Genomic DNA, 25,909 nt, shown 5'->3' on the forward strand with positions numbered 1-25,909 from the left:
TTCCAAAGTGGGAGGATCATTTTATATTTCCAATTTCTCCATATCCTGCCAGCACTTGTTATTGTTCCTTTTAAAAAATTATTATTCTAGCCTTCCTAATGGGTGTGAAATGATATCTCATTATGATTTTGATTTACATTTCCCGCATCACTAATGATGTTGAGCAACTTTTCATGTATTTACTGGCCACTTGTATATCTTTTTTGGCGAAATGTCTATTCAAATACTTTACTCATTTTCTGAGTCATTTTTTATTGTTGAGTATAAATACATTTATCTATTTATATAGCTCTCCTATCAGTTATATGATTTGCAAATATGTTCTCCCATTCTATGAATTGTCTTTTCACATTATTAACAGAGATTTTTGAGGTACAAATTTTATTTTTTTATTTTTTTTTTAAAGATTTCATTTATTTACTTGAGAGAGAGAGAGAGCATTAACAAGGAGAAGGTCAGAGAGAGAAGCAGACTCCCCATGGAGCTGGGAGCCCGATGCGGGACTCGATCCCGGGACTCCGGGATCATGACCTGAGCTGAAAGCAGTCGTCCCACCAACTGAGCCACCCAGGCGTCCCATGAGGTACAAATTTTATTAATTTAGATGTACAATTTATGAATTTTTTCTTTTGGTTGCTTGGGCTTTAGAAATCATTGTCCAATGCAGGATTATTTATACCTATGTTTTCTTCTAAGATTTTTATAGTTTTAGCTCTTATATGTAAGTCTTTGATCCATTTTGAGTTAAATTGTATATATGTTGAGAGGTAGGGGTCGACATTATTCTTTTATATGTACATATCCAGTATGCAATACCTTTTTGTTTCTTTTTGTTTAACCTTTAAGTTCCACCATGGAAGAAACTGTATCTTCATTAATCTCTTACCCACTTCTTGGATTATATGAAAAATAGCATATTTAAAGCTTTGATATACAAAAATAAAATTGTATCATCTCAAAAACCTCAGCTGGAAATACCACAGTTAAGCTGTATTTTCTTTGTATATCCACTCTTGACTGTAAATTCGATTCTAACTTGAACTGACTCTTAATTAACAAGTAACACATAAGGACTTGCAAGAAGATCTTAGGCTAATTCTCAGAATTCAACATTTCATTTTCATAATGTAATCATCTAACCATAAGGATAAAAGGACACACTTTCGCAATAAGCCATATTCATACATAGGAATAGAAGAGAGGGAATAAGCAATCTCAGGAAGCAGAAATTAATACAAGAGTATGGCTTGACCTATAATAAAATAAAGTAGATGCTTTTCTATTATATGAAACAGTCATTCGCAGTGTACTTTATAATCTTACAGGAAGCCATGGATCATATTATATTACCCATAACTATATTAGTCTCCAACAAATGTGTTACATTAGTGATCATTGCTATATTTTCTAATTTCAGTAATTAATGCCACACTTATTTTTTTAATAAGGGAAAAAATATAGGACTCGTGATAATAATATTTGAATTTTATTTTTGAATCATGATTTTGTTGGTAATTCATGTATAAACAGCAACATCTATAGGATCTGTAGTGTATTCACTGTTGTTGTCCAAATTCATTTTTTTAACATTTTATTTATTATTTATTTATTTATTCGAGAGAGAGAAGAGAGGGAGAGAGCACAAGCAGGGGGAGAGACAGAGGAAGAGAGGAAAAGAGAGAATCTCAAGCAGACTTTTCCCTGAGCATGGAGCCCAATGCAGGGCTTGAGGAGGGCTGGATCTCACGACACTGAGATCATGACCTGAGCCCAAACCAAAAGTCCAACACTTAACTGACTGAGCCACCCAGGCACCCTTAAATTCATTTTTAAAAAACAAGTATTTTACTAAAGAAGATAAATTCAAAATTAATGATACATGACAATATACTCAAACATTACTAATCACTAGGGGAATCCAAATTGGAACCACAATTTCATGCCAATACAGACCCATTAAAATGGCTATAATTCTATGTATCCAAATTCATTTTTATAACAACCATAAGAATAGGCAAAATCAGTGCTACTATTCCCATTTTCTAGAGAGAAAAATTATTAATTGATTATTTTTATTATAAGCTACTTCTAGCGTGTTAAAAAGGATTGAGAGTATTTAAAGTGTAAATAAGACCTACTAGCCAGTTTTATCATCTCATCATTTTATCATACTTGAAATTTTTAGAGAATAACTACAGGGAGCCAGGGTGGCTCAATTGGTTAAGCATCTGCCTTTGGCTCAGATCATGATCCCGGGTGCTGGGGTCAAGACATGCATCAAGACCTGCAAGGAGCCCTGCGTTGGGCTCCCTGTGCAGTAGGGAGTCTCCTTCTCCTTCTCCCTTTGCTACTCCCCCTCCTTGTGCTCACTGTCTCTCAAATAAATAAAAGATATTTTAAAATAAAATAAATAATAAACAAACAAATACATAGAACTACAATATTATAGATATGATTGGAATCCTTGTTACTCCTTTCCCAGTTCCATTCCTTTCCCTTCATCTATGCATTCTTAAACAATATATAGTATTGTTTTACATGTTTTTAACTTTTATGACCTCGTACTCTAAGTGTTACCCTACAGTTTGCTTTTTTTCTGCTCAACATTATATGGAGTCATCCACGGAGTTATCCATGGAGTCATCCATGTTGATACGTGTTTTTCTAATTCACTTCTACTATATTATTCTGTTAGATGACAAGAACACAATATTTTTAATCTATGTTTTTCTTGATGGATATTTATATTCTGCTATAGACTGAATTTTGTATGCTTCTAAATTCAAATGTTGAAACTTAATCTCCAATGTGTTAGTATCTTGAGGTGTGGCCTTAGGAGGTGATTAGGTCATGAAATTGGAGCCCTTCTTAATATCTTCTCACAATCTTTAGTCTACCCGAATTTATTTTGTGTATGAAAGAAGTAGGTATCCAACTTTATGCTTTTTTCCAATGAGAAAGTCATGAATGGTATTGATGCCCTATTAAAAGAGATCCCAGAGAGCTCTCTCACCTCTTCTTCTGCTATGTAAGGGCACATCAAAAATACAGCCAAGAAGTGGGTTATCATGAGACACCAAATCTGCTGGCCCCTTGATCTTGGACTTCCCAGCCTCCACTACTGTGAGAATTAAATTTCTGTTTTTTATAAGACACCCATCTAAGGTATTTTGTTATAGCATCGCAACAGATGAAGATTCCTTTCAAGTTGTCACTAGTATTAATACAAATGCTGAAGCAACAAACATTTTTATGTATGTCTCTGGAGCCGTTGGTAAAAATCTCTCTAACATATAAATCTAGAAGTAGAAAACCTCAAAGGACAAATGCCATTTCAATGTTACTGTTTCCCAAAGTGTTTGGACTAATTGTATTCTTACCATTGTATGGCACCTGTCATTTCTCCACCTTGACAGAACTTAGTTTTGTCAGACTTAATTGTTTTGTTTTGTTTTTTAACAAATCTGATGTTTATAAAATTGTGTCTCCCATGGGGTTTATAGGTTGCATTTTTCTGATTACCAGTACCTTTTCATACGTTTACTGGATATTTGGATTTCATACTATGGGAATAATTTTTTTTATCATGTTTGTTTTTTCTTAATTTGTCTTTTTCTTTTTGATTATAATACTTACTTATGTATTCTGGATTCTATCCTTTGTCAATTATATGCACTGTGAATATTTTCCCCAGTCTGTGGATTGCTACTTTTTTCATATATCTTTAATGGTCTAAAATATGCTTAAAACAATTGGATTTATCAATCTTTACTAATTGTTTCCATTGTGCATATGTGTGTGGTTGTGTCTGTGCAGTTTAAAAATTTTTCTTACCTAGAGATCATAAAGATGTCGAAATGTTTAAAAATTTTGTTTCTCACAATCTTTAATCTATCTGAATTTATTTTGTGTATGAAAGAAGTAGGTATCCAACTTTATGCTTTTTTCCAATGAGAATAGTTCCAATTTTCTTAGTTCTAATTATTGAGAAGTCCATCTATTCCCCATTAATTTGTAATAACACTTCTGTCATATACCAAATTTCTTTTTTTTTTAAAAGATTTTATTTATTTATTTGACAGAGAGAGATTACAAGTAGGCAGAGAGAGAGAGGAGGAAGCAGGCTCCCTGCTGAGCAGAGAGCCCGATGCGGGACTTGATCCCAGGACCCTGAGATCATGACCTGAGCCGAAGGCAGCGGCTTAACCCACTGAGCCACCCAGGCGCCCCATATACCAAATTTCTATTTATATCTTGGTCTGTATATCTTGGTCTAATTATTTTTCCCCATGTTAGTATCAAATGTCTTTATTATTATAGCTTTACAACAAATCTTAATATCTGCAAGAAAATTTCTGACACTTTACTTTTATCTTCAAAACAATCTTGGCTATATTTAGTTTTTACTCTTTTAAATATTTCTTGATCAATTTATCAAAATTAATGAAAAGTCTCATGGAAATTTTGACAAAAATCATATTGATCTGAATATTAATCTTCACAAATGAAGTTACAGTTAAGTTAGTGGACTCCCACCAACTTACATGATACACCTCTCATGCTCTCCAGAGATATTTTCAGGAATTTCAACAGTGTTTTACTTTGCTCCATAAAAGTCTTCCATATATTTTATTAGATTTATACGAGATTCCTATTAGTATTTGTTGCTGTTTTGAATGGGCTTTTTCTTCTACCACATTTCCTTATTGTCTTTTACTGTCAGATAAGAATGTAATTTGTTTTGCAAATTGATCTAAAATACAGAAATGTCACCAAACACTAAATGTCACTAAACACTGTTATTACTTTTTAAATTTTTATATAGATTATCTTGAAATTATTATCTAGATAATCATATTGTCTAAATATAAGAATAGTTGTATTTTCCTTTCTACTTCTTACACCCCTTATTACTTTTTCTTGTCTTATAACATTGGTCAGGAATAGAAGTGATGATACTGTCCATCTTTCTCTTGTTCCTAACTTTAAATATAATCATTATTTGATCTTTCTTTAGCCTTTGATCTTATAGACTATTAGGACCAATATGTATTCTTACTATGAACTCTTTCAATCAACATTTATTCCAAAGTTATTAAGCATTATATAAATTAAAGTGCACCAATACAGCCTCATAGCAAATGAGATTTTAATTGCAAATAAAGCAAAAGTGATGCATACTATTAATTAGCACCCTAATTCCTCCTCTATTAAAAATTGATTTAGACAACCAATTAAATTGATAAATGCACTCCAAATCTGTCAAAGGGTAACGTAGGAATCATCTTATGATTGATGATGATAAATGATAAAGACACATCTCAGTAAGTTTCCCACTAGTTTAGATTATAGAGCATCAAGGCAAATGGAAAAGCATATTATGATACAATTCAGGCCTTGTAGCAAATTTCAAAAATTAAAAGCATAATGTCTTTCTTTTTTCATTCTAAGTCATGCTTAGCTTGTTTTTTGGGAGAAGGGTATTATTTTCTGTGAACCAGAGCTGTGAACTTTCCTTCTGGTTGATATTCCTGATTCCTACTGGCATTGGTGACACAGTGAGTCTCTTTCCTTCTGTTACTTGTGATGGTCAGCACATGACCTCATGGCTTCACATTGTTCTACCATAATTCTTCACAAAACTACTTGCAGTGAATACCCCTACTGAAAGATGAAAAGAAGTTAGAACACAATTCCAATAGATCAGTATTAAGGTTGAATTAACGTTTCCTCTTCCCTAATAAAAACGTTTATATAGTCCTTGTTTTAGGCTTTCCACTTCTGCATTCAAAAGAGTGAGGACATTCTTCTCCAAAATAGGAAAAATGGATTCCATGATCATTGTTGATTTCTTTGAGTCAGGATTGTATGGTAATACATCCACCAGTTCTGCATACCCTTTGGAAAGAGTAAGAAATCTAAAGCAATTTTTAGCTGAGCTAGAAAATCTCAAGCTTGCCAGAAACCTGTTTTTCTTCCCAAGTGCCATTTTTTCCCACTAGACCTACATGTCCAACCCTGATCCAATTTGAGATCTGGCTCTCAGTGCCCACAACCAGACTGCATCTGTAGCTGCAGGAAGTCTCAAAATTGAGGTGCTCAGAGATCCGGCTGTGGCTTCTGATGCCTCTCAAGTGACTTTTGGCTTCCTGTCCCACTTACAAGTACTTCACAGAAAAGATAAGAGCACCTCCAGCCAGAATGTCTGAGCATTTCCCCCTGAAGGTTCTCTGCATGTCTCCATTTCTGCTGTTCCTCCCTTTCAGTCATAGGAAAGTAGATGCCTCTGTGCCAAATAACCTTCTCCTGACACTATGAATACCAATCCCTTGGAGACCTCCCTCACTGTATCTCCTTCAACATGCCTTCCCACCCACCCAGCATGTGCTCTTGTCCCTCAACTGCAAGATTGTGTGAGTATCTTCCCATATTTTAAGAAATTCTTCTCCAGCTATCAATATGGCTCTGTCCTTCCCATTACAGTCAAATGTGATTCTGTTTTTCAGTCTACTTTGCAGGCTCCTCTTCTTTCAACACACCCTCTGGTCGCCTCCAGGTCTTGATCTTGGCCCTCCTATCAGTCTCTGCACTTCACCCAGATCATCTTGTGTTCATCATGCCTTTCATCTCAAAGACTCAACACTATAGCCCTACTACACACCTACCCAGACCTGCATATACCGCAAGCCAGCCCCACTTGAACTCTTCCAGTTCAACATGTTCAAAGTGGACTGATGTTCTCCCCTGTTCATCTGCTCTCCCTCTTGTACTTTTCCACACTAGCCAGGACAACCATCTTCCCTGAACCCTCAAGCCAGAAGTAATTGTCTGAACTGCCTCATTGGTCAATACCACCCAGAGTTCTCCTGCTACACCACTTCAGGGAGTCTCACCAGCCTCCACCACCTTCCATCCTAATCATTTGGTTGCTCTATCCCACTGTTGCCAGTTGATTTATCTCTTGTCATTTCTAATGAACTCTATGCCTGACTCTCCTCCCTGGGTAACAAAGTCAAGTATTCAAGAAATTCAATTTTCTTCAGTTTCTTTAACTAAACTTAATTCCAGGCAGCCTCAGTTATTTCAGCCTCCCTGTGCCTGCCTCTGCCACTCAAACTTTCCATAAGAAAATAAAGATGTGCAGAAGAGAGTGTGTACTCCAGGGAATATGGGGAACATGTGCTCTCTCCCTATACCAGACAGGATGTGGAGAAATTCCTGATGCTATCCTACCTGTCTATTCATATAGCCATCTCTAGTTTTCCCACTCCACAGACATTCAATAGAAGGAAAATCTACATGGTTTACCATGAAAGCATGGGCTCTACCCTGAAAGCAAGCCATAAGGGCTCTGAGCTCATGGGCTGCTCCTGACTCTCCAGGGCCACAGTTATGTGTCCATCCCACCTTGAGGACTCAGTCAGGGCAAGGCAGGACAGAAGTGGCATTATCTGAGAGGTCAGAGAGCACAGCTCCTTCTGGACTCATCTAACATCTATTAGTCCTCCTCTTACATTTTTTATCCCCCTAGCTAAAATGGTTTTTGTAAACCATTATTATTATTTTCAGTTAGCCAGCTTATAGTACATCATTAGTTTTTGATGTAGAGTTCAACAATTCATTCGTTGCATATAGCACCTAGTCCTCATCACAGCACATGCTCTCCTTAATACCCATCATCGGGCTAGCCCATCCTCCAACCCCCTTCTTTCTGTAACCCTCAGTTTGTTTCCCAGAGTCAGAGTCTTTCATGGTTTGTCTCCTTCTCTGATTTCCTCCCACTCAGTTTTCCCTTTCTTCCCCTATGGTCCTTTATGCTATTTTTTATGACGCACATATGAGTGAAACCACATGATATTTGTTTTCTTCTGCTTGACTTACTTTACTCTGCATAATCCCCTCCAGTTTCATCCATGTCAATGCAAATGGTAGGTATTCATCCTTTCTGATGACTGAATAATATTCCATTGTATATATGAACCACATCTTCTTTATCTATTCATCTGTTGAAGGGAATCTCAACTCCTTCCATAGTTTGGCTATTGTGGACATTGCGCTATGAACATTGGGTTGCGTCTGCCCCTTCTTTTCACCACATCTGCATCTTTGGGATAAATACCTAGCTGTGTAATTGCTGGGTCGTAGGGTAACTCCTTTTTTAACATCTTGAGGAAACTCCATACTGTTTTCCAGAGTGGCTGTACCAGCTTGCATTCCCACCAACAATGTAAGAGGGTTCCCCTTTCTCCATATCCTCGTCAACACTTGTTGTTTCCTGTCTTGTTAATTTTTGTTATTCTAACTGGTGTAAGGTGGTATCTCATTGTGGTTTTGATTTGTATTTCCCTGATGATTAGTGATGCTGGACATTTTTTCATGTGTCTGTTAGCCATTTGTATGTCTTCTTTGGAGAGTTATCTGTTCATGCCTTTTTTTTTTTAGACTTTATTTATTTATTTGACAGACAGAGACAGAGACAGTGAGAGAGGGAGAGTGTGAAAGGGAGAGTGAGAAGGAGAAGCAGACTTCCTGGTGAGCAGGGAGCCCAGTGCAGGGCTGGATCCCAGGACCCTGGGATCATGACCTGAGCCAAAGGCAGCTGCTTAACAGACTGAGCCACCCAGGCGCCCCTGCTCATGTGTTTTTTGACTGGATTATTTGTTTTGGGGGTGTTGAGTTTGAGAAGTTCTTTGTAGATCTTGGATACCAGCCCTTTATCTGAAATGTCATTTACAAATATCTTCTCCCATTCCATGGATTGCCTCTTAGTTTTATTGGCCATTTCTTTTGCTGTGCAGAAATTTTTTATCTTGATGAAGTCCCAGTAGTTCATTTTTGCTTTTGCTTCCCTTGCCTTTAGAGATGTGTCTTGAAAGAAGTTGCTGTTCGCCCAAATATTCTTAACTACATCTGTGCCAAAAGTCTATTTTGGTCATCATTCATTAATCTAAATCTAATGTTTGTAAATAAACTTGATATCCTGGGATATTCTAGGTTTACACTTTTGAGAGTCAAGAGCTTTCAGAGTTTAAAAGCCTTATTTCCACTGTGTCATCCATCCCCTGAGACAATGGACACCACACATGGAGCAAGGACAATGTGCACAACGAGGGAGGGAAGCAGGGAAGAAAAACCCTCTACCATTTCCTGCCACACGATTCCATTCTAGGAGCTGGGTTCTGTGTCTCAAGGAGCTCTAGCTCTTGCTCAAGGACCGGGCCTGCTATCGCATGTTTCACTTGACCAGGAAAGTTCCAGAAAGGGTACCTTAAACTCCTCCTCTATTTCACTCTGTACCTTCCTTCTTCATGTCATCTCTCAAATTGCCTTCTCACCTTCATTCCAAGTTACAATCTTAGATCAACTAAGTCACCAAGGACGATTCCGAACTTCCTCCATTTTGCCCCCAACTTCTCATCCTGCATGATGACAAAACTGGAATTTCCAACCACAAACCTCATCATGCTCCCTTCTTGCTTAAATCTATCAGTGGCCTCATCACCTGCAGGACAATTTGAGGGAAGTCCTCAGTACAACACAGAAGGCTAAACAGTGGCCCAGTGTGGACCTCACCCTCAGCACACTCAACCTGTGGCACAGAGCTGCTTCCAGCAGAGTCTCTAACTGTGTCCTCTTTGCATTGTTTTATATCTCTTTTCCCTTCTTGGTAAGTACATATCCTCTCCCCACCACCTGCCTCACCACCTCACCACCCCTGCTTCCTTCTGAACACAAGAGAGAAGTCACTAACAGCAATCAAATGATGATGTTTTTGATAAGCCACCTTCTAAAGGGAACTGGTCTTATTTAGTCTATCAAAAAGTGGCAGGATAATCTTTGTTTCCTTGTATTTTGTTTCATTCTCAGTTCTTCTCCTTTTACTTAGCTTAAAGATGGCCACATTTCTTATGGATTTCTAAAAGGGTTGGCATAGCCTATGTTTGACTTTTGAGCCTTCCATACATAGGTCCTGAAGAGACTCTAGGAGGATTCTTATATTGAGGAAAGGGAGCAACATCAGGGAGCATGAGCGATCTTAGCCGATGGTGAGGCCTGAGTGCGCCACCCTTGGCTGGGTTTGGAAATTTTAAAATCAGGATTGTTGTGTCTTCCCCTAGTGAAGCCCAAGGGTCAAGTATTAGTCCCTAGTATTCTTGTGACTATAAAAGTGCAAGAAGAGGGAAAAGCTCCATAGCTCAGGAGTTAGAGCACTGATCTTGTAAAAGTGCAAGAAGAGAAAAAAGACCTGTGCAGTGAGTCTAGAGTTCAGTACTAAAACTGCCACCTGTCCCCTCAGGTCACAGGAAGGCAAGAGAGGGCTTCCTGTTTCTAGCATGCTAAGGGAGTAGAGGATGTTTTCTTTGTACCCTGAAGAAAGTCAAGATGTGGCACAATACTGAAGAGAACTGGGGACAGCCTAAATTGACTGAATTTACTGTCTATTACCCAAACGAATGAGGCATTTTCAGCAAAATCCATTTCAGGTAGAGATAAGTTTCCTACCTGCCTGTTATAGACTGAGATACACATCTATACTCCCTCTTCTCCAAATAAAAACTGAGAATCCCTGTATCACAAACTTTTGGATTTTGGAGGGACATAATATGAGTGATCTGATGGATTTTCTCTTGGGACCACCGAGAAGAAATGGGTTTAAAATGAGTCAAGAAGGGTTCCAGTTGGACTTGAGAGAGATTTTTGAGAACACAGGGACAACACCAGAGAAAGGATGTCATTATGTTATTTTTAAAAGAGAATATTGGCCTATAATCTTCCTGAAGTTACAGTTCATATTTGGTTTATAGTTAATAATGTATACAATTTATACTTTACTTTGGAGAATGAGGGTTGGGCTCACCCCACCCTGGGTCACCCCCATTCCATTCCCCGACTCAGGCTGCTCCAAAGACCCAATAATCTAACCAATACCTCACCTGGGCATGGAAGCAGGTCCTGTGCCTGAGCTTTTGGATGAAGAGAACACAAGAATTCCCAAGTTCAAGTTTGTACACATGTCTGAGTAAAAAACTAAATGATTTTCTCTTTCCCAGTGAAAGGGAGATATATAGTCATGAATATCCTTGCGTTTGACCCGAGAAAAAGTTCCAGGTCTTCTCAAATGATTAGCTCTTCCATTTCTGAAAATATTTAACCAAGAGTAATTATTATTTTGATGATTTCAAGTCTGTGCTGGATATTAAGCCCTTCTTGACAAATATTCCAGGGAGGCAAGGCTGGTGAAAAATTATTTATGAGTTCAGTTGCCTGTATCTCTGTTGGACAGCACCAACAGAAATAGCCCTTTACCCTTTAACTTTCCAGATTCCGTATATGGCCACGTTTTTACTCTGGAACAATGACCGTCTCCAAATGGAATGAGCCTGGTGCCATGCTTCACCCAGTCATGGCTTTTTTAAAAAAAGTCCAAATTCTTTCCTCTCCATTTAAAGAAAGCAAAGCAGAAGTAGCACTCTTCTAACTGCTAGGTTTCCGAATGTGAAAGACCCGGGAGCATTGTAGGATGCAGGAAGTGGGGAGAAAATCCAAAGAACATATTCACGCGTGCGCGTGCACAAACACACTGATTTTTATGAGAAGTGGTGGTTACCAGGGGGCCGTATTTATAACCCTGAGTAATTTATAGCTTTTAAATGTAATGTTATCATGCAAATAAAATTTTTTTCTACCCTGGTGATGAGCTCATGAATAAACCTGAAAAGGATGCGAGGCTGGCGGCAGAGATGGGAAGGGCAGGCTGGGAATGAATCAGCAAGCGCCTGCTTTCTCCAGCAACTGTCACTACAACCATGGGATCAGTGCACCGCTCAGCATGGGGACTCCGGGCGCGGCGATGTGGGACATGGCGCTGAACAATTCCCATCCGAGGCAACAGACCAGGAATGCTGCTCAGCCCACCGTGCAACAAAAATGTATGAAATCGCATTAGCAGAAAAACAAGATTTCTGGGTCTTATCACAGAAAGGCTTTTTTCCCCTCCTAGATGAATGTTCACCTCTAATTGAACAACTGTTACCCTCTTTATTTCTACCTGAAAGTGGCTTTTACAACTCATAATTAAGGGCAGGATCTTTATAATCCCATCATGATGGAATGTCTTTTTAGTGCTTGAATGCAGTTCATTAACAGGATATTTAGGGCTGGTTTTTGTTTTGTTTGTTTTGTTTTCCAGTGGTTAATTGGACTACAATTCACTTGCATGTCCTGAACATGCGTGTTAACGTCTATACAAGAACTCCATTTAGCTACTTTCTAAAACGTGTTCTGGAAGGCCAGAGTCCATGATCCTTGTAAAACAAACACTGCAGCAAGACTCGATTTGTACTTGAGAGGAAAATCATAGCAGGAAAAATAGCTAGAAGCTAATCAGGTTCTCTAAATTGATATAATATAATAATAAATTAGTTTTTAAGAAAGAAAGATATTATATCTTTACATATCTTTTATAGCTATTATATCCAAAAGTTGGTGCTTTTTTTGTTAAAATAAAAATGTTATAACAATTCTGCAGGAGTGTAAATTTAGAGTTTTCCCCAAGGGAGCAGTGTATAGCACAGAAGCAGCCCAGGACAATACTCCAAGTATTCACAATGGACTTTTGGGGCTGTGGGGCCGTGTAAGGGTTAATTTGTTTAAAATTCATGGCTCATTTTATGCAGAAACATTCTCTATTCTAGCCACAGGCTGTTACATTTGAAAGACTACAGATAGAAAAATCAATTTAATGGTTCCAACTCCTGGTTCAAGAAGCTCAATCAGAAAGGTATCAAACTATAAAATGGTGCAATATACGTGTATCTTTCAATCCAAATAGATACTCAAGTTTTATATACTGCATTTTTTTTAGATTGCTACCCACTTACCAATAAGCTCAGATCAGTTCTCCAGATGCAATTAGCTTTGTTTTGCCCACAAAGATTTTAAAGCGTCTTCTTAATCAAAATCCTTGCTCATATGGACAGTGACCAAGTAAATTAGTTCCCAGGTTAGCCCAGCACTATCCACCCTCTCTCCCTACCTATCTTTCACAGTAAGTCAAAAGCACCCAGAAAATCTTCCCATCCATAATTCCAGAGCTTCAGGATCCTTTAGGGACTAGGTCAATAAACTAGACTGGGGACAGGCCTTCCAATTTCTTCTAAGAATAAATACAAATACAGACCTTCAGCTAAAAGGCATGCTCTTGAATTGGATATTCATTTCAAAATTCTCAATAAAAGACAAAATGATGATACTAGCTCAGTGTTATGATTTCCTTCAAGGACAAAGAGTCAATAAATCTAAAATTTATAAAACTACATGTAGATAGATGTTAATCTTATTATCATATATGTATGAAAATGTACATGAATATATTTGAAATTATACTAGGACTCAGATTAAGTGATTTATTCAAAGTCTCTCAGCTAGTCTAGAACTCAGATCTGTTCTGAAGAGTAGAGCTCTTTCTATAGCACTACTCTGCATCTGATCTCTTTTTACTTGACTTATTAAATCTCATACATCGTTATAAATTAAGCTGTAAGTAGAGTTCATTACACTCTTAATAACCCTTTGAGTAAAACTGCTTAGAAATGATGAACAAAAACACAAACAAAAAAGGGGCTCCTGGGTGGCTCAGATGGTTTAGCATCTGTCTTAAGCTCCAGTCATGATCCTGGAGTCCTGAGATCGAGTCCCACGTCAGGCTCCCTGCTTGGTGGGGAGCCTGTTTCTGTCTCTCCCTCTGCTGCTCCCCCCTGCTTGTGCTCTCTCGCTCTCTGTCAAATAAATAAATAAAATCTTTTTTAAAAAGCAAGCAAACAAAACCCTATAAAATGAGTTCAGTTGAATATAAAAAATAAAATTTTAAAGAATTTTTGAAGTTCTTGAACTATAGATTAAATTAAGAGCATGTTGATTTACAAATAGCTTACTTATGTTATTCTATTTACAACCCATTATGAATATAATTAGCTATAAAATATTTTCATAGTAATTTAAACCTTTTGAAAATAAATTTTAAATATAGTAGTATGCAGTGGTATGCCATTGCAATGGTATACGGTGTGAATTTAAAGTCTGTGGTTTGAATTTGAAATCCATGGAATGAATTTAATGTAATTGACGTTTTGTTTGGTTTTAACTCTTGAATGTATTTTAATTAAAATAAGAACTCTATTTACTTACATAATTGGAGCATTTCTTTGTGTTAGTTATTTATATATATATATTTTTAAGATTTTATTTATTTATTTGACAGAGAGATCATACGTAGGCAGAGAGACAGGCAAAGAGAGAGGGGGAAGCAGGCTCCCTGCTGAGTAGAGACCCTCCCGCCCGCCCAATGCAGGGCTTGACCCCAGGACCCTGAGATCATGAAGCAGAGGCTTAACCCACTAAGCCACCCAGGCACCCCATGTGCTGGTTATTTATATTTTAAAATAAATTTTATCTCACTATTACTATTATTATATATAACATGTTATATAACAAAATAAGTATTAATATGCAGATAGCATCCAAATTGAAAATCACTTAAAATTACCTATTTTATGCTGATAATAATCGCTGCAATAATTAGTGTGAAATGTAGCAGCACAATGGTTTTGTCTATGAGATTTACAGTCTTGTAAAGTATCTCTAAACTGAACTCAAATTAATTGACTCTCTTTCTTTGTGCAAATAAGCACATAGTTTTGTTTTATTGAGGGGATGACAAATGTAGTATTTTTTAAATTATTTTATTTTTTTATTATTTTTATTTTCAGCATAACAGTATTTCTTGTTTTTGCACCACACCCAGTGCTCCATGCAATCCGTGCCCTCTCTAATACCCACCACTTGGTTCTCCCAACCTCCCACCCCCTTGCCACTTCAAACCCCGCAGATTGTTTTTCAGAGTCCATAGTCTCTCATGGTTCACCTCCCCTTCCAATTTTCCCCAACTCCCTTCTCCTCTCTAACTCCCCTTGTGCTGGGAAAACTGGACAGCTATATGTAGAAGAATGAAACTCGACCATTCTTACACCATACATAAAGATAATTATTTTATTTTTAACCCTAATAAGTTAATAGTGATCTTTGCATCCAAAACCCCATGATCAAAAACATAGAAATCAGATACTTCATTAAAAATGGAAATAATAAATTTTGCACTGGAGAATGCACAAATATATAAATGTTTACAAATTCTATTTTCAGTAAACAACCATACATTTTTCTGTAAGTAATCAGAAGGATAAGAATCAAGCTGTATCATTTTTACCTTATTGAAGCATGTAGAAATCTTAATTTTGAAATTATATTCAGGTATCAAATAAAATTTATTCTCATATAAATGCATCTAGAATTATTTGTATTTTACAATTTTATTAGAGATCTCAATCTTACATAGTTCATCAAGAAATAATACAAAATGATCTACATAGCCTTTTATAGGGATTTATTTAAGAATCTTTCTGAATATTGTTCATTTAGAGTTCTCTTTGAGTTGCTTGGCAAATGTATTTATTCTTAATCAGTGTACCCTAGTAATTTGCCCTTAGAATTGTATTAATTAAATTGACTTAATATCTTATATTTTTGGTAGAAAATTTTGCCCAATAATACAAATCTCTTAAGTATGAATAGACAATAAAAGGAAATTTTAAATTGATATAGTAAATGATCTATGGTTAAATGTATCAAACTACTGTTTTTTTAAAAAGCAAATTTATTACAGAAGTCACATTGGGGTGTATGGGTGGCTCAGTAGTTAAGCATCTGCCTTCAACTCAGGTCATGATCCTGGGGTCCCAGAATGGAGCCCCACATTGGGTTCCCTGCTCACCGGGAAGCCTGCTTCTCTCTCTCCCACTCCCCCTCCTTGTGTTCCCTCACTTGCTGTCTCTCCCTGTCAAATAAATAAGTAAAATCTTAAAAAAAAAAAAAAGTCACCTTGAAGCACGTTTCATTTTGATTATTAATTGATCACAATAGATTTTTCCCACATACTTCTAAAATAAACATAACTTCACTATATAAAACAGAGATAATTTGTTTTATTTCACAGTGGGGTTTCTTCCTTAGATTATTTTAGCTCAAAATGCATTCATAGTATTGATGATGTGCATAGCTCTTATTAATACTATTAAGAACATTTCTGTCCAAGTAAGATACATGGATTATGTTGCCAAAGATTTTACATAAAGAATAATTGTTTACTTAAAAAATGGTTAACAGGGGCGCCTGGGTGGCTCAGTGGATTAAGCCTTCGGCTCATGTCATGATCTCAGGGTCCTGGGATCGAGCCCCGCATCGGGCTCTCTGCTCGGCAGGGAGCTTGCTTCCTCCCTCTCTGCCTGTCTCTCTGCCTACTTGTGATCTCTGTCAAATAAATGAATAAAATCTTTAAAAAATTTTTTTTAAATTTAAAAAAATGGTTAACAAAGATATTCTTAACTAAATGCAAAATTAATTTATATTTGTAGAAGACCATGATAATGCTGAATATAATCACAATTTATTTTATTTGTAATTTTAGTCTTATTGTGTTGAATAATATATTTAAAATAACATTTTTAATGCTTTGGGTATTACTATATCAAAAATATATACATACATACATTTTACTCAAAATGTTTCAGGTTTCTTAATCTACTTTAACTATATTCAAGGAAGAAGTATTACATAAGAATAAAATTGTTTCACTAATTTTTATTTTACTCTAAGATATAAAATAAAAAACTAATGAATAATTTTTAGCAAAGAATTTTAAATCATATTTTGATTATAGTAAGTGTACCTCAACAGACTTTAATAATCTACACAGATTATCATTCTCTGCACATAATATGGTTATATACCCAGATCATCAAAAAACAAAAAACAAAACAAACAACAACCCTTAAAGTACAGTGATGTGAATGGATATAAAATAAACATACAAATACCAATAGCCATGGGATGACATACAATGCCTAGAAATCACCCTACAAGATATAAACACACCTATTTACAGAAAACTATAAACTTTTATAAAGCAATAATAAAAGGTAAGCTGAAAATGTTAGAAACATTAAATACTTATGGGTAGAATAATGCATGACTGTAATTCCTCCTAAATTAATTCTTATATGTAATGAAACCAAACAAAAACACCACAGCAATGAGGTTTTATCTGAAATGGTTGACAGTTTCCAAAATGATTCTGGAAGAATTAATAAACAAGACTAGCCTTATAATACTTTAACCAAAACAAGAAAAAAGCAATATGTTTAAAAGTTTCATGATATTTGGATATAAGCTATATGGTATTATACAAGAATTAAGACATAGGGGTGCCTGGGTGGCTCAGTCATTAAGCTCCTGCCTTCGGCTCAGGTCATGATCCCACGGTTCTGGGATCAAGCCCCACATCAGGCTGTCTGCTTAGCGGGAAGCCTGCTTCTCCCTCTCACACTCCTTCCGCTTGTGTTCCCTCTCTCACTGTGTCTTTCTCTGTCAAATAAATAAATAATATCTTTAAAAAAAAAAAAAGAAGAATTAAGACATAGATTAATAAAGCAAAAACAGTTTGAAAAAATCCTAACACATAAGAAATAGGTGTATTATGAAGTAGCATCATAAACAAATGCAAAAGAGATAGCTCATTTATCTAGCAAAGACTTTTGGAAAATTACCTACTGAAGAGTAACTAAGCATTTAACTTACATGATACTATGGACTTATTACAGATTTTGTGTAAACAATGAAACTCTAAAATACTAGGTGAAAACAGATGTGTCTTTTTAACTGGTATGAGGGTAAAAAGGGGTTTTCTAAGATACAGGCAATGAAAGAGGTCACAAAGGGAAAAAATGATGTAATAAAATTAAAAGTTATGTACATTATTATATAAAAATTTAAAAAACAAAATAAATTATGTGCATTACTTTAAAAAGCACAAAACTACAAAAAAATATAGAAGCAAATATTTAGTTGGATAAAAAGAATTTTGACAAAAGGTACTAACTTTAATGCACAATATAAGGCTCTAAAGATTGCTATTATTCTAATAAAAGAGAACACGAATAGATAATTCTTGATTGAAAAAATATTAATTACAACAAATATATAAAAAATCACCAAACTCATTGCTAGAGAAACATGCAATAGAGACACAAGAAGATACAATTTATAATCTGTACAATTGGCAAAATATACTTTAAATGTTAATTCTCAATACTCACTAACAAGGTACTCATGCATTATTTGTGAGGAAGTAAATTAATATTAAATTTAAGAAAGTAAACTGACAATTATCTCAAAAATATTCATGGTCCTTAAATCAATAATTCTACTTCCAACGAAATAAATCAGAGATCGGTTCACACATGTATTTGCAAAGATGTTTGTTATAGTGTTATTTATAATAGTGAAAAGTAGAAATAATCAAAATGCCCAACTGTAGGTAAATAGTAAAATAAATTATGATTTATAATTCATGAATTTGATAGAATATTATGCAGCCATTATAATGATCCTCCCAAGGCATATTTAAAGACATAGAAATTTTTCATGATACAATGTTAAATGAAAAGTCAGGACTCAAACTTATATTTGTATAGTTACTTAAATAAGAATTACAAATGGGAAGAAACCAAAACATTGGTAAGCTTAGGTATAATTTTTATTTTCTTCTTCGTATTTTCCCAATATCCTGCAATGAACTATATTTCCTTGAATTTTTTAAAGGTGTGACAACTTCATACATTGAAATTATTGGGGTAACAAGATGATATAGCTAGAGAGAAGATAAACAGATATAGGCAGATATTTGCTATTAGAGATACACAGTCATGTATCTCACAATACCACAGTAAACAGTTACATAAGTCAAGTTTAAATAGCATTCATTCAAATGTTTCCATTAATTTTCTATTGCAAGGTAATGTGGCAGCTGCAGATGGCCTTTGCTTTTCCCTTATGAAACGAGTTTCATAAAACTTAACACTGGCTTAGTTCTCTACTGACTTTCTCCCCACTATTCACTTTTTAGTTCATCTTCAAAAAACAAGATATAATAGATACATAACACGGTGTAAGCTTAAGGTATACAACATGTTGATTGATACATTTATTTATTGCAATATGATTATTACCCTAGCTTGGCTAACACCTCTATGATGTCACGTAGTTATCGATTTCCTTTTTGGGGAGAGATCTTTTGAGATGCAGCTTCTTAGCAATTTTCAAGTATGTCACACAGCATCCTTGACTGTAATCACCATGCCGTGCATTAGATCTCCAGAATGTATTCATCTGCCTGCAAGTTTGTACGCTTTGACCTAAGTCTCCCCAGTTACCTCCCCCCCCCAATACCATTCTGCTCTGTCTCTTTTTCTTCATCTTTGGTACTTCAAACTCTTTGCAAGCAAGTAGGGTATAAATAAATGCAAACGCTACTGTCATTTTCACACAGACTTGCCCCTGGGCTTCACTGTAATTTTCACTTTACACGAACTTTTATTAGGCCACTTTTACCCTCCAGAAGCAGCTTCTGAGTGGAAACGCCAGCAGCTGACGTGGCAGGCCACTCGGCCCGGCCACCGTGGGACTCTGCCCAGGCCTGCCTATGCGGTTGCTTTCTCCCGAAAACGGAACCGTTCACACCACAGAAAAGCCTTTGTAAACCATTCCAAGGTGGAGGAATTTCCCAGGGAAGGAAATTACTAAACCATAGGTATCTCTCCTTCCTGTGTTAGGGCTGGAGATGTTGGTGATTATTTTAATGAGTTCACCAAGAAAAGAATGTAAGATACAGACTTAGATTTGCTGAAGCAGAGAGAAAGTACTCCAGTGAATACAGATTATTATTTGAACCTACCTGGAAACAAATCCTTCTAAATGGAAGAATTTCTTTCTTTTTTTTTTTTTTTTTAAGATTTTATTTATTTATTTGACAGAGATCACAAGTACGCAGAGAGGCAGGCAGAGAGAGAGAGAGAAGGAAGCAGGCTCCCTGTGGAGCAGAGAGCCCGATGTGGGGCTCGATCCCAAGACCCTGGGATCATGACCTGAGCCAAAGGCAGAGGCTTTAACCCACTGAGCCACCCAGGCGCCCCAATGGAAGACTTTCTTATCAACAATTTATTTATAACCGAGATTGCAACATAAACTCAAATGGTTCAGGTAATTAATGCAAAATGAATCATTTATTTATCAAGTTACCTCAATTTATTTGCCTCATCTTCTATTGCAAACCTGATCATTGCTGGTTTAGGGAACAAAAAACAACTAATATTATTCTTTTTCACAATTCCTGGTTAGAAAAAGCTACATGTCTCGTGTGTACATGTGTGTGTCCAAGTGTTTGCTTGAAATTCAAACATGTTGAGTGTATTATTTATAATGACACACAGCAAAAGTCAGAATTTTTAAAAACTAAGTAACTGTTACACCAGTAATTTTCTCACTCTGCTACACTTAGGGTAAGTTTTAATGAAAATAACAACAACAACACAAAAAAAACAACACCACAAAACAACCTTTTCCAACATTCTGAATTAAACATGGCATCATTCTATATTTTTAAAAGTTTTTTATTATCATCCTTTTTTGCAAGGGGGTGGGAAATAAACTGTTTATTTCTGTTAAGTAACTATGAATTTATCAGAAGGGATTTAAAAAAATATGCCATGGAGCAGTTTATTAAATTAATAATTTAATAAATAATTTCACACTTAATATATAATTTAATTCTATACTTTATACTGTTTTGGTAAGACCCTATCTCTGGTTATATTGAACATTATCTTCTTAAGCAGACCAAATTTCAAAGGTTATTTAGTGACCAAATAATTTATTTTCAGTTGTTTATGCCATTTGTTTATCGAAAAGTACATAATCTACAAGTGTTGATTCTGGAAGCAGGACTGAACTTTTAAACTTAAACAATGAGGTAACACCTCTGAAAAATACTAACTCTAGTACAATTATGCTTATAGTCTTTGAGGAGAACAGGTGTGTTTATCATCTTTTTTTAAACTAGAGTGTTTTACATTGAACTTTTAATGAAAATAAATAACATAAATAACACTTATTTTTACTATTATTCCCCTGATTTTAAGTCCAGGATCTAAGAGGCAGAAGTGACCAAAAGTAGGTTGCTATGTTGCATTGACATCTGGTGGAGTAAAGCCGTTATTACAAGGTGGAAGAAAGCTTTTGACTTTTAGGTTAAACAACATTGAAGAGGAGAGACAATGTACAGATCATCTCTCCTCTAACCCTGTAATTTCTCAGCTATGAAAACTGAGGCAAAGAGAAAGTAAATTTTTCAGAAACATTTCATGACCTATGAAAATATGAGAAGTAAATACAGCAGCTGTCATGGTAAATAGAAATTCCAGTAAGAAACAGAACACAAATACTAGTACAAAATACACAGAGTTATAAAGTATACAGTATTCCCGCTTTTTGTCTGGAATATGGTGCTTTGTTACACTGCTCTCTGTATAGGTTTGAAATAAAAGGATTTTTTGAAAAGAAATACAAGAACTGTGGAGTTAAAAAAATGTTGCTGCTCCTCTGGTGAAGAAATTATGGTTTTTAAAATTTTCCCCAATGTGAAAAGAGATAAAGAGGAAGAGACAAGGAACACTACTGTTGCTTCTCCTCCATACATATTTTAGCAGCCCTCCGAGATGGCAGGAAATTACACCGAGTCGGACACTTCCTTCAGCTCAGATACTTTGTCTCTTCACACAGTTCCTTCCTCAAAGAAACTTAAACGTGGCATCATAGAAAAGAACAGCCTTTTGTGTGGTTGCTCAGACCTTGTCTCCCCCTGCCCACAGGAACGCACATCCCAGAAGCTTGTGCTTCTCAGCTATGGTCTCTCTTCTCAAATAACAAAAGTCCAACCAAGTAAATTTCAAATATCTGATTTGCTTTATTGAATGACTCCTCTATTGGGCAGCATTCCATCTAGCAAGTAGAAAGGAACTCCAAGGGGCTATAGGAAAAAAGAAAAGGAAAGGGAGGGTGAGAAGGAGGGAGGGAGAGAGGAAGGAAGGAAAGAAGTAGACATTTAAAGGAAGGACAAAGAAGCCATTAACCAATCCCCACCCCTTCAAAATAAAGGACTCTTTCAGGCAAAAGGGTCTATGTGGAAGGTTACATCATTGATACTGACCAGAAAATTTCCAGACTGACCAGTTAAAACATTCCTGAAGAAAGTTGAAATGGCAATTAGGTTAGGCATTAAGCCTGAGTTTGGTGAAGCGGGCTTAGCAAAAGTGACTCCATGTGGGGCCTGTTTCTTTTGAACACTCCCCAGTGCTGATTCCTTCTTAGGAGCTCATCCAAAGAATCTTCCCTGTGCTCCTCTCTATCTTTAGTCCCTTGCATTCTCTCCCTACAGCACTGACATATCATCTTTTTTTTTTTTTTAAGATTTTATTTACTTATTTATTTATTTGACAGATAGATCACAAGTAGGCAGAGAGGCAGGCAGAGAGAGAGGAAGAAGCAAGCTCTCCGCTGAGCCAAGAGCCTGATGGGGGGCTCGATCCCAGGACCCTGAGATCATGACCTGAGCTGAAGGCAGAGGCTTTAACCCATTGAGCTACCCAGGCACCCCCTGACATATCATCTTACATGTATTTGTTTCTTTCCTGAGACTGTAGGCAAGAACTCAGCCTATAGCCATCTCTTTTCTTAACTTCCGGCAAATAGGAGGTGCTCATTTATAGCCTGCCAAATACACGTGGGCTCTGTTGCTACCTCCTGTGGGTCTTGTTAACTTTTACAATGTTTATACCACCTGGTATTAATTTCCCCTATTAAAATTATGCTTGGAAAGATTTGGTCTAGCAGAAAGCCTGTATTTCTGAAGTAATAATAATTCCTTGGGCCAATTTTGTTGATCAAGAGACAATACAGAGTTTCCAAGTGTCCCTGGCCTACTTAAGATTTCCATTTGGAGTATATCCAGGGAATTCCAGTTAAGTACAAGTTTGTTATCATCTGGACTAGGGATCTAGAAAATTAACAAGTCATAGGAATTTTAAGTAAAGGGGTTCTGAAAATAGAAGCAACTGTATCATTTGTATTACTTTAGATTCTTTTAAGTTCTTTTGTAACATCTTGATTGAGGTATGTGACATACCATACAATTCATTAGTATTTTGAATATATGATTACATAAAGTATACAATTGAATACTTTTAAATATATTCACAGATTTGTACAGCCACCTTCACAATCTAACTTTAGAATATTTTCATCAACTTCCCCCCAGCCCAAACCCACTCTACTCGTTAGTAATCACTCTCCATTTCCCCTCACCCCCAGCTTGGTCCTAAGGAATCCATTAATCTCATTTCTGTCTCTATAGATTTTCCTACTCTGGACATTCCATATTTGGGTATACCTTGGAAATATTATAGGTTTGGTTTCAGACTACTACCATAACATGAAATTTTCAATTAAGTCAAGTCAAATGAGTGTTTTGGTTTCCACTGTGTATAAAGATTATATTCATACTAGTCTGTAGTCTATTAGATGTGCAAAAGCCTCACATCTAAAGAAACAATAAACATACCTCAATTTAAATAAACTTCTTATTAGAAAATGCTAACAAGCCTCTGAGCTCTCAGTGAGTCAAAATCTTTCTGCCAGTTAAGGGTCTTGTCTCCATGTTGATGGCTACTCACTGAGCAGGACAGTGGTGATTGAAGGTTGAAGTGTCTGCAGCAGTTACAATAAGACAACAATGAGTTCATCACATCAATTGACCCTTCCTGTCATGAATTATTTCTCTGTAGCAGGCTTTTAGCATTTTACCTTCAGTAGAACTTCTTTCAAAATTGGAGTCAATCCTCTCAAACCCTGCCGCTGCTTTATCAGCTGTTTATGTCATATTCCAAATCCTTTGTTGTCACTTCAACAATCTTCATGGTATTTTCTCTAGAAGGACATTTCATCTCTAGAAACTATTTGCTTTGCTCATGCATAAGAAGCGACTTTCTATTAATTCAAGTTTGATCAGGAGATTGCAGGAATTCAGTCCCATCTTCAGGCTCCATTTCTAATTCTAGTTCCCCTGCTGTTCCCTCCACATCCGTGGTTACTCCCTCCACAGAAGTCCTAAACCCTCAAAGTCACCCAGGAGGGTTGGAATCAACTTCTTCCAAATTCCTCTTCATGTGGATATTTTGACCTTCTCACACAAATCACAAATGTTCTTAATGGCAACTAGAATAGTGAATTCTTTCCAGAGGTCTTTAAAATTTACGTTGGCCAGATCCATCAGAGGAATCACTATGTATGGCAGTGACAGGCTTACAAAATGTATTTTTTAAATAAAAAGACTTGAAAGTCAAAATGACCCCTTACTCCACAGGGTGCAGAACGGCTTTTGTTAGCAGCATGAAAACAGCATCAGTCTCATCCGTCTCCATCAGTGCTCTTGGGTGAACTGGTGCCTTGTCAATGAGCAGTCATATTTTGAAAGGAATCTTTTTTTTTTTTTTTTTCTGAGCAGCAGGTCTCAATAGTGGGCCTAAAATATTCAGTAAACCATGTTGTAAACAGATGTACTATTATCCAGACTTTGCTGTGTCATTTACAGAGCACAGGCAGAATTGATTTAGCCTAATTCTTAAGGGCCCTAGAATTTTCAGAATGGTAAATGAGCACTGGCTTCTACTTAAAGTCACCAGCAGCTTCAGCCCTAACTAGAGAGTCAGCCTATTCTCTGAAGATTTGAAGCCAGATATTGACTTCTCCTCTTTAGCTATGAAAGTTCTAGATGGCAACTTCCTCCACGATAAAGCTGTTCCATCCACATGGAACATCTGTCTAGTGTAACCACCTTCATGAATGATCTGAGCTAGATCTTCTGGAGAACCTGCTGCTTCATCTTACACTTTTCTGTTATGGAGGTGGCTTCTTTTCTTAAACCTCCTGAACCAACCTCTACGAGCTTCAGATTTTTCTTCTACAGCTTCCACCTCTGGCAGCCTCCACAGACTTGAAGAGAGTTAGGGTCTTGCTTGGAATTAGGCTTTGGCTGAAGGGAATGTTGCGGTTGGTTTGGTCTTCTCTCCAGACCACTCAAACTTTCTCCGTATCAGCACTAAGGTTATTTGGCTTTTTATCATTCACGTGTTTACAAGTAACACATTTAATTTCCTTCAGAAACTTTCCCCTTTACATTCCCAACTTGACTACTGGGCACAAAAAGTTTAGCTTTTAGACTGTCTCAGCTTTTGATGTGCCTTCCTCACTAAGCATAATCAGGTCTAGCTTTTGTTTTAAAGTGAGAGACATGTGGCTCTTCTTTTCACCTAAACACTTAGAGGCCACTGTAAAGCTTAATTTCAAGATTGTTGTGTCTCAGGAATAGGGAGGTCCAAGGAGAGGGACAACGGTATGGCCAGTTGGTAGAGCAGTCAGAACACAATTATCAACTACATTTGTGATTATGGGCATGGTTATTGCCAATCCGCAAACAATTACAATAGCAACATCAGAGATTGTGGATCACAGATGACCATCACAAATACAAAAATAATGCAAAATTTTGAAATATTGCACAAGAGTTACCAAAATATGACACAGAGACACAAAGTGAGCAAATGCTGCTGACAAAAATGGCACCAATAGAATTGCCTAATGCAGGGTTGCCATAAACTTTCAGTTTGTAAAAGACATAGTATCTGCAAAGCTCAATAAAACAAAGTGCAATAAAATGAGGCATTCCTATAAACGACATCATATAATAGGTAGTCTTCAGTGACAAGTTTCTTTTGTTTAACATGATTTCAAGGTTTACTCACGTTGTAGCATGTATTGGTACTGTATCCCTTTTGTTTTCAGATACTAGTCCATTGTAAGGACACACCACATTCTGTTCATCTGTTTATCCATCAGTTGATAAATA

This window comes from Mustela lutreola, chromosome 6, assembly GCF_030435805.1.
Source record: "Mustela lutreola isolate mMusLut2 chromosome 6, mMusLut2.pri, whole genome shotgun sequence".
NCBI classification, from domain to species: Eukaryota; Metazoa; Chordata; class Mammalia; order Carnivora; family Mustelidae; genus Mustela; species Mustela lutreola.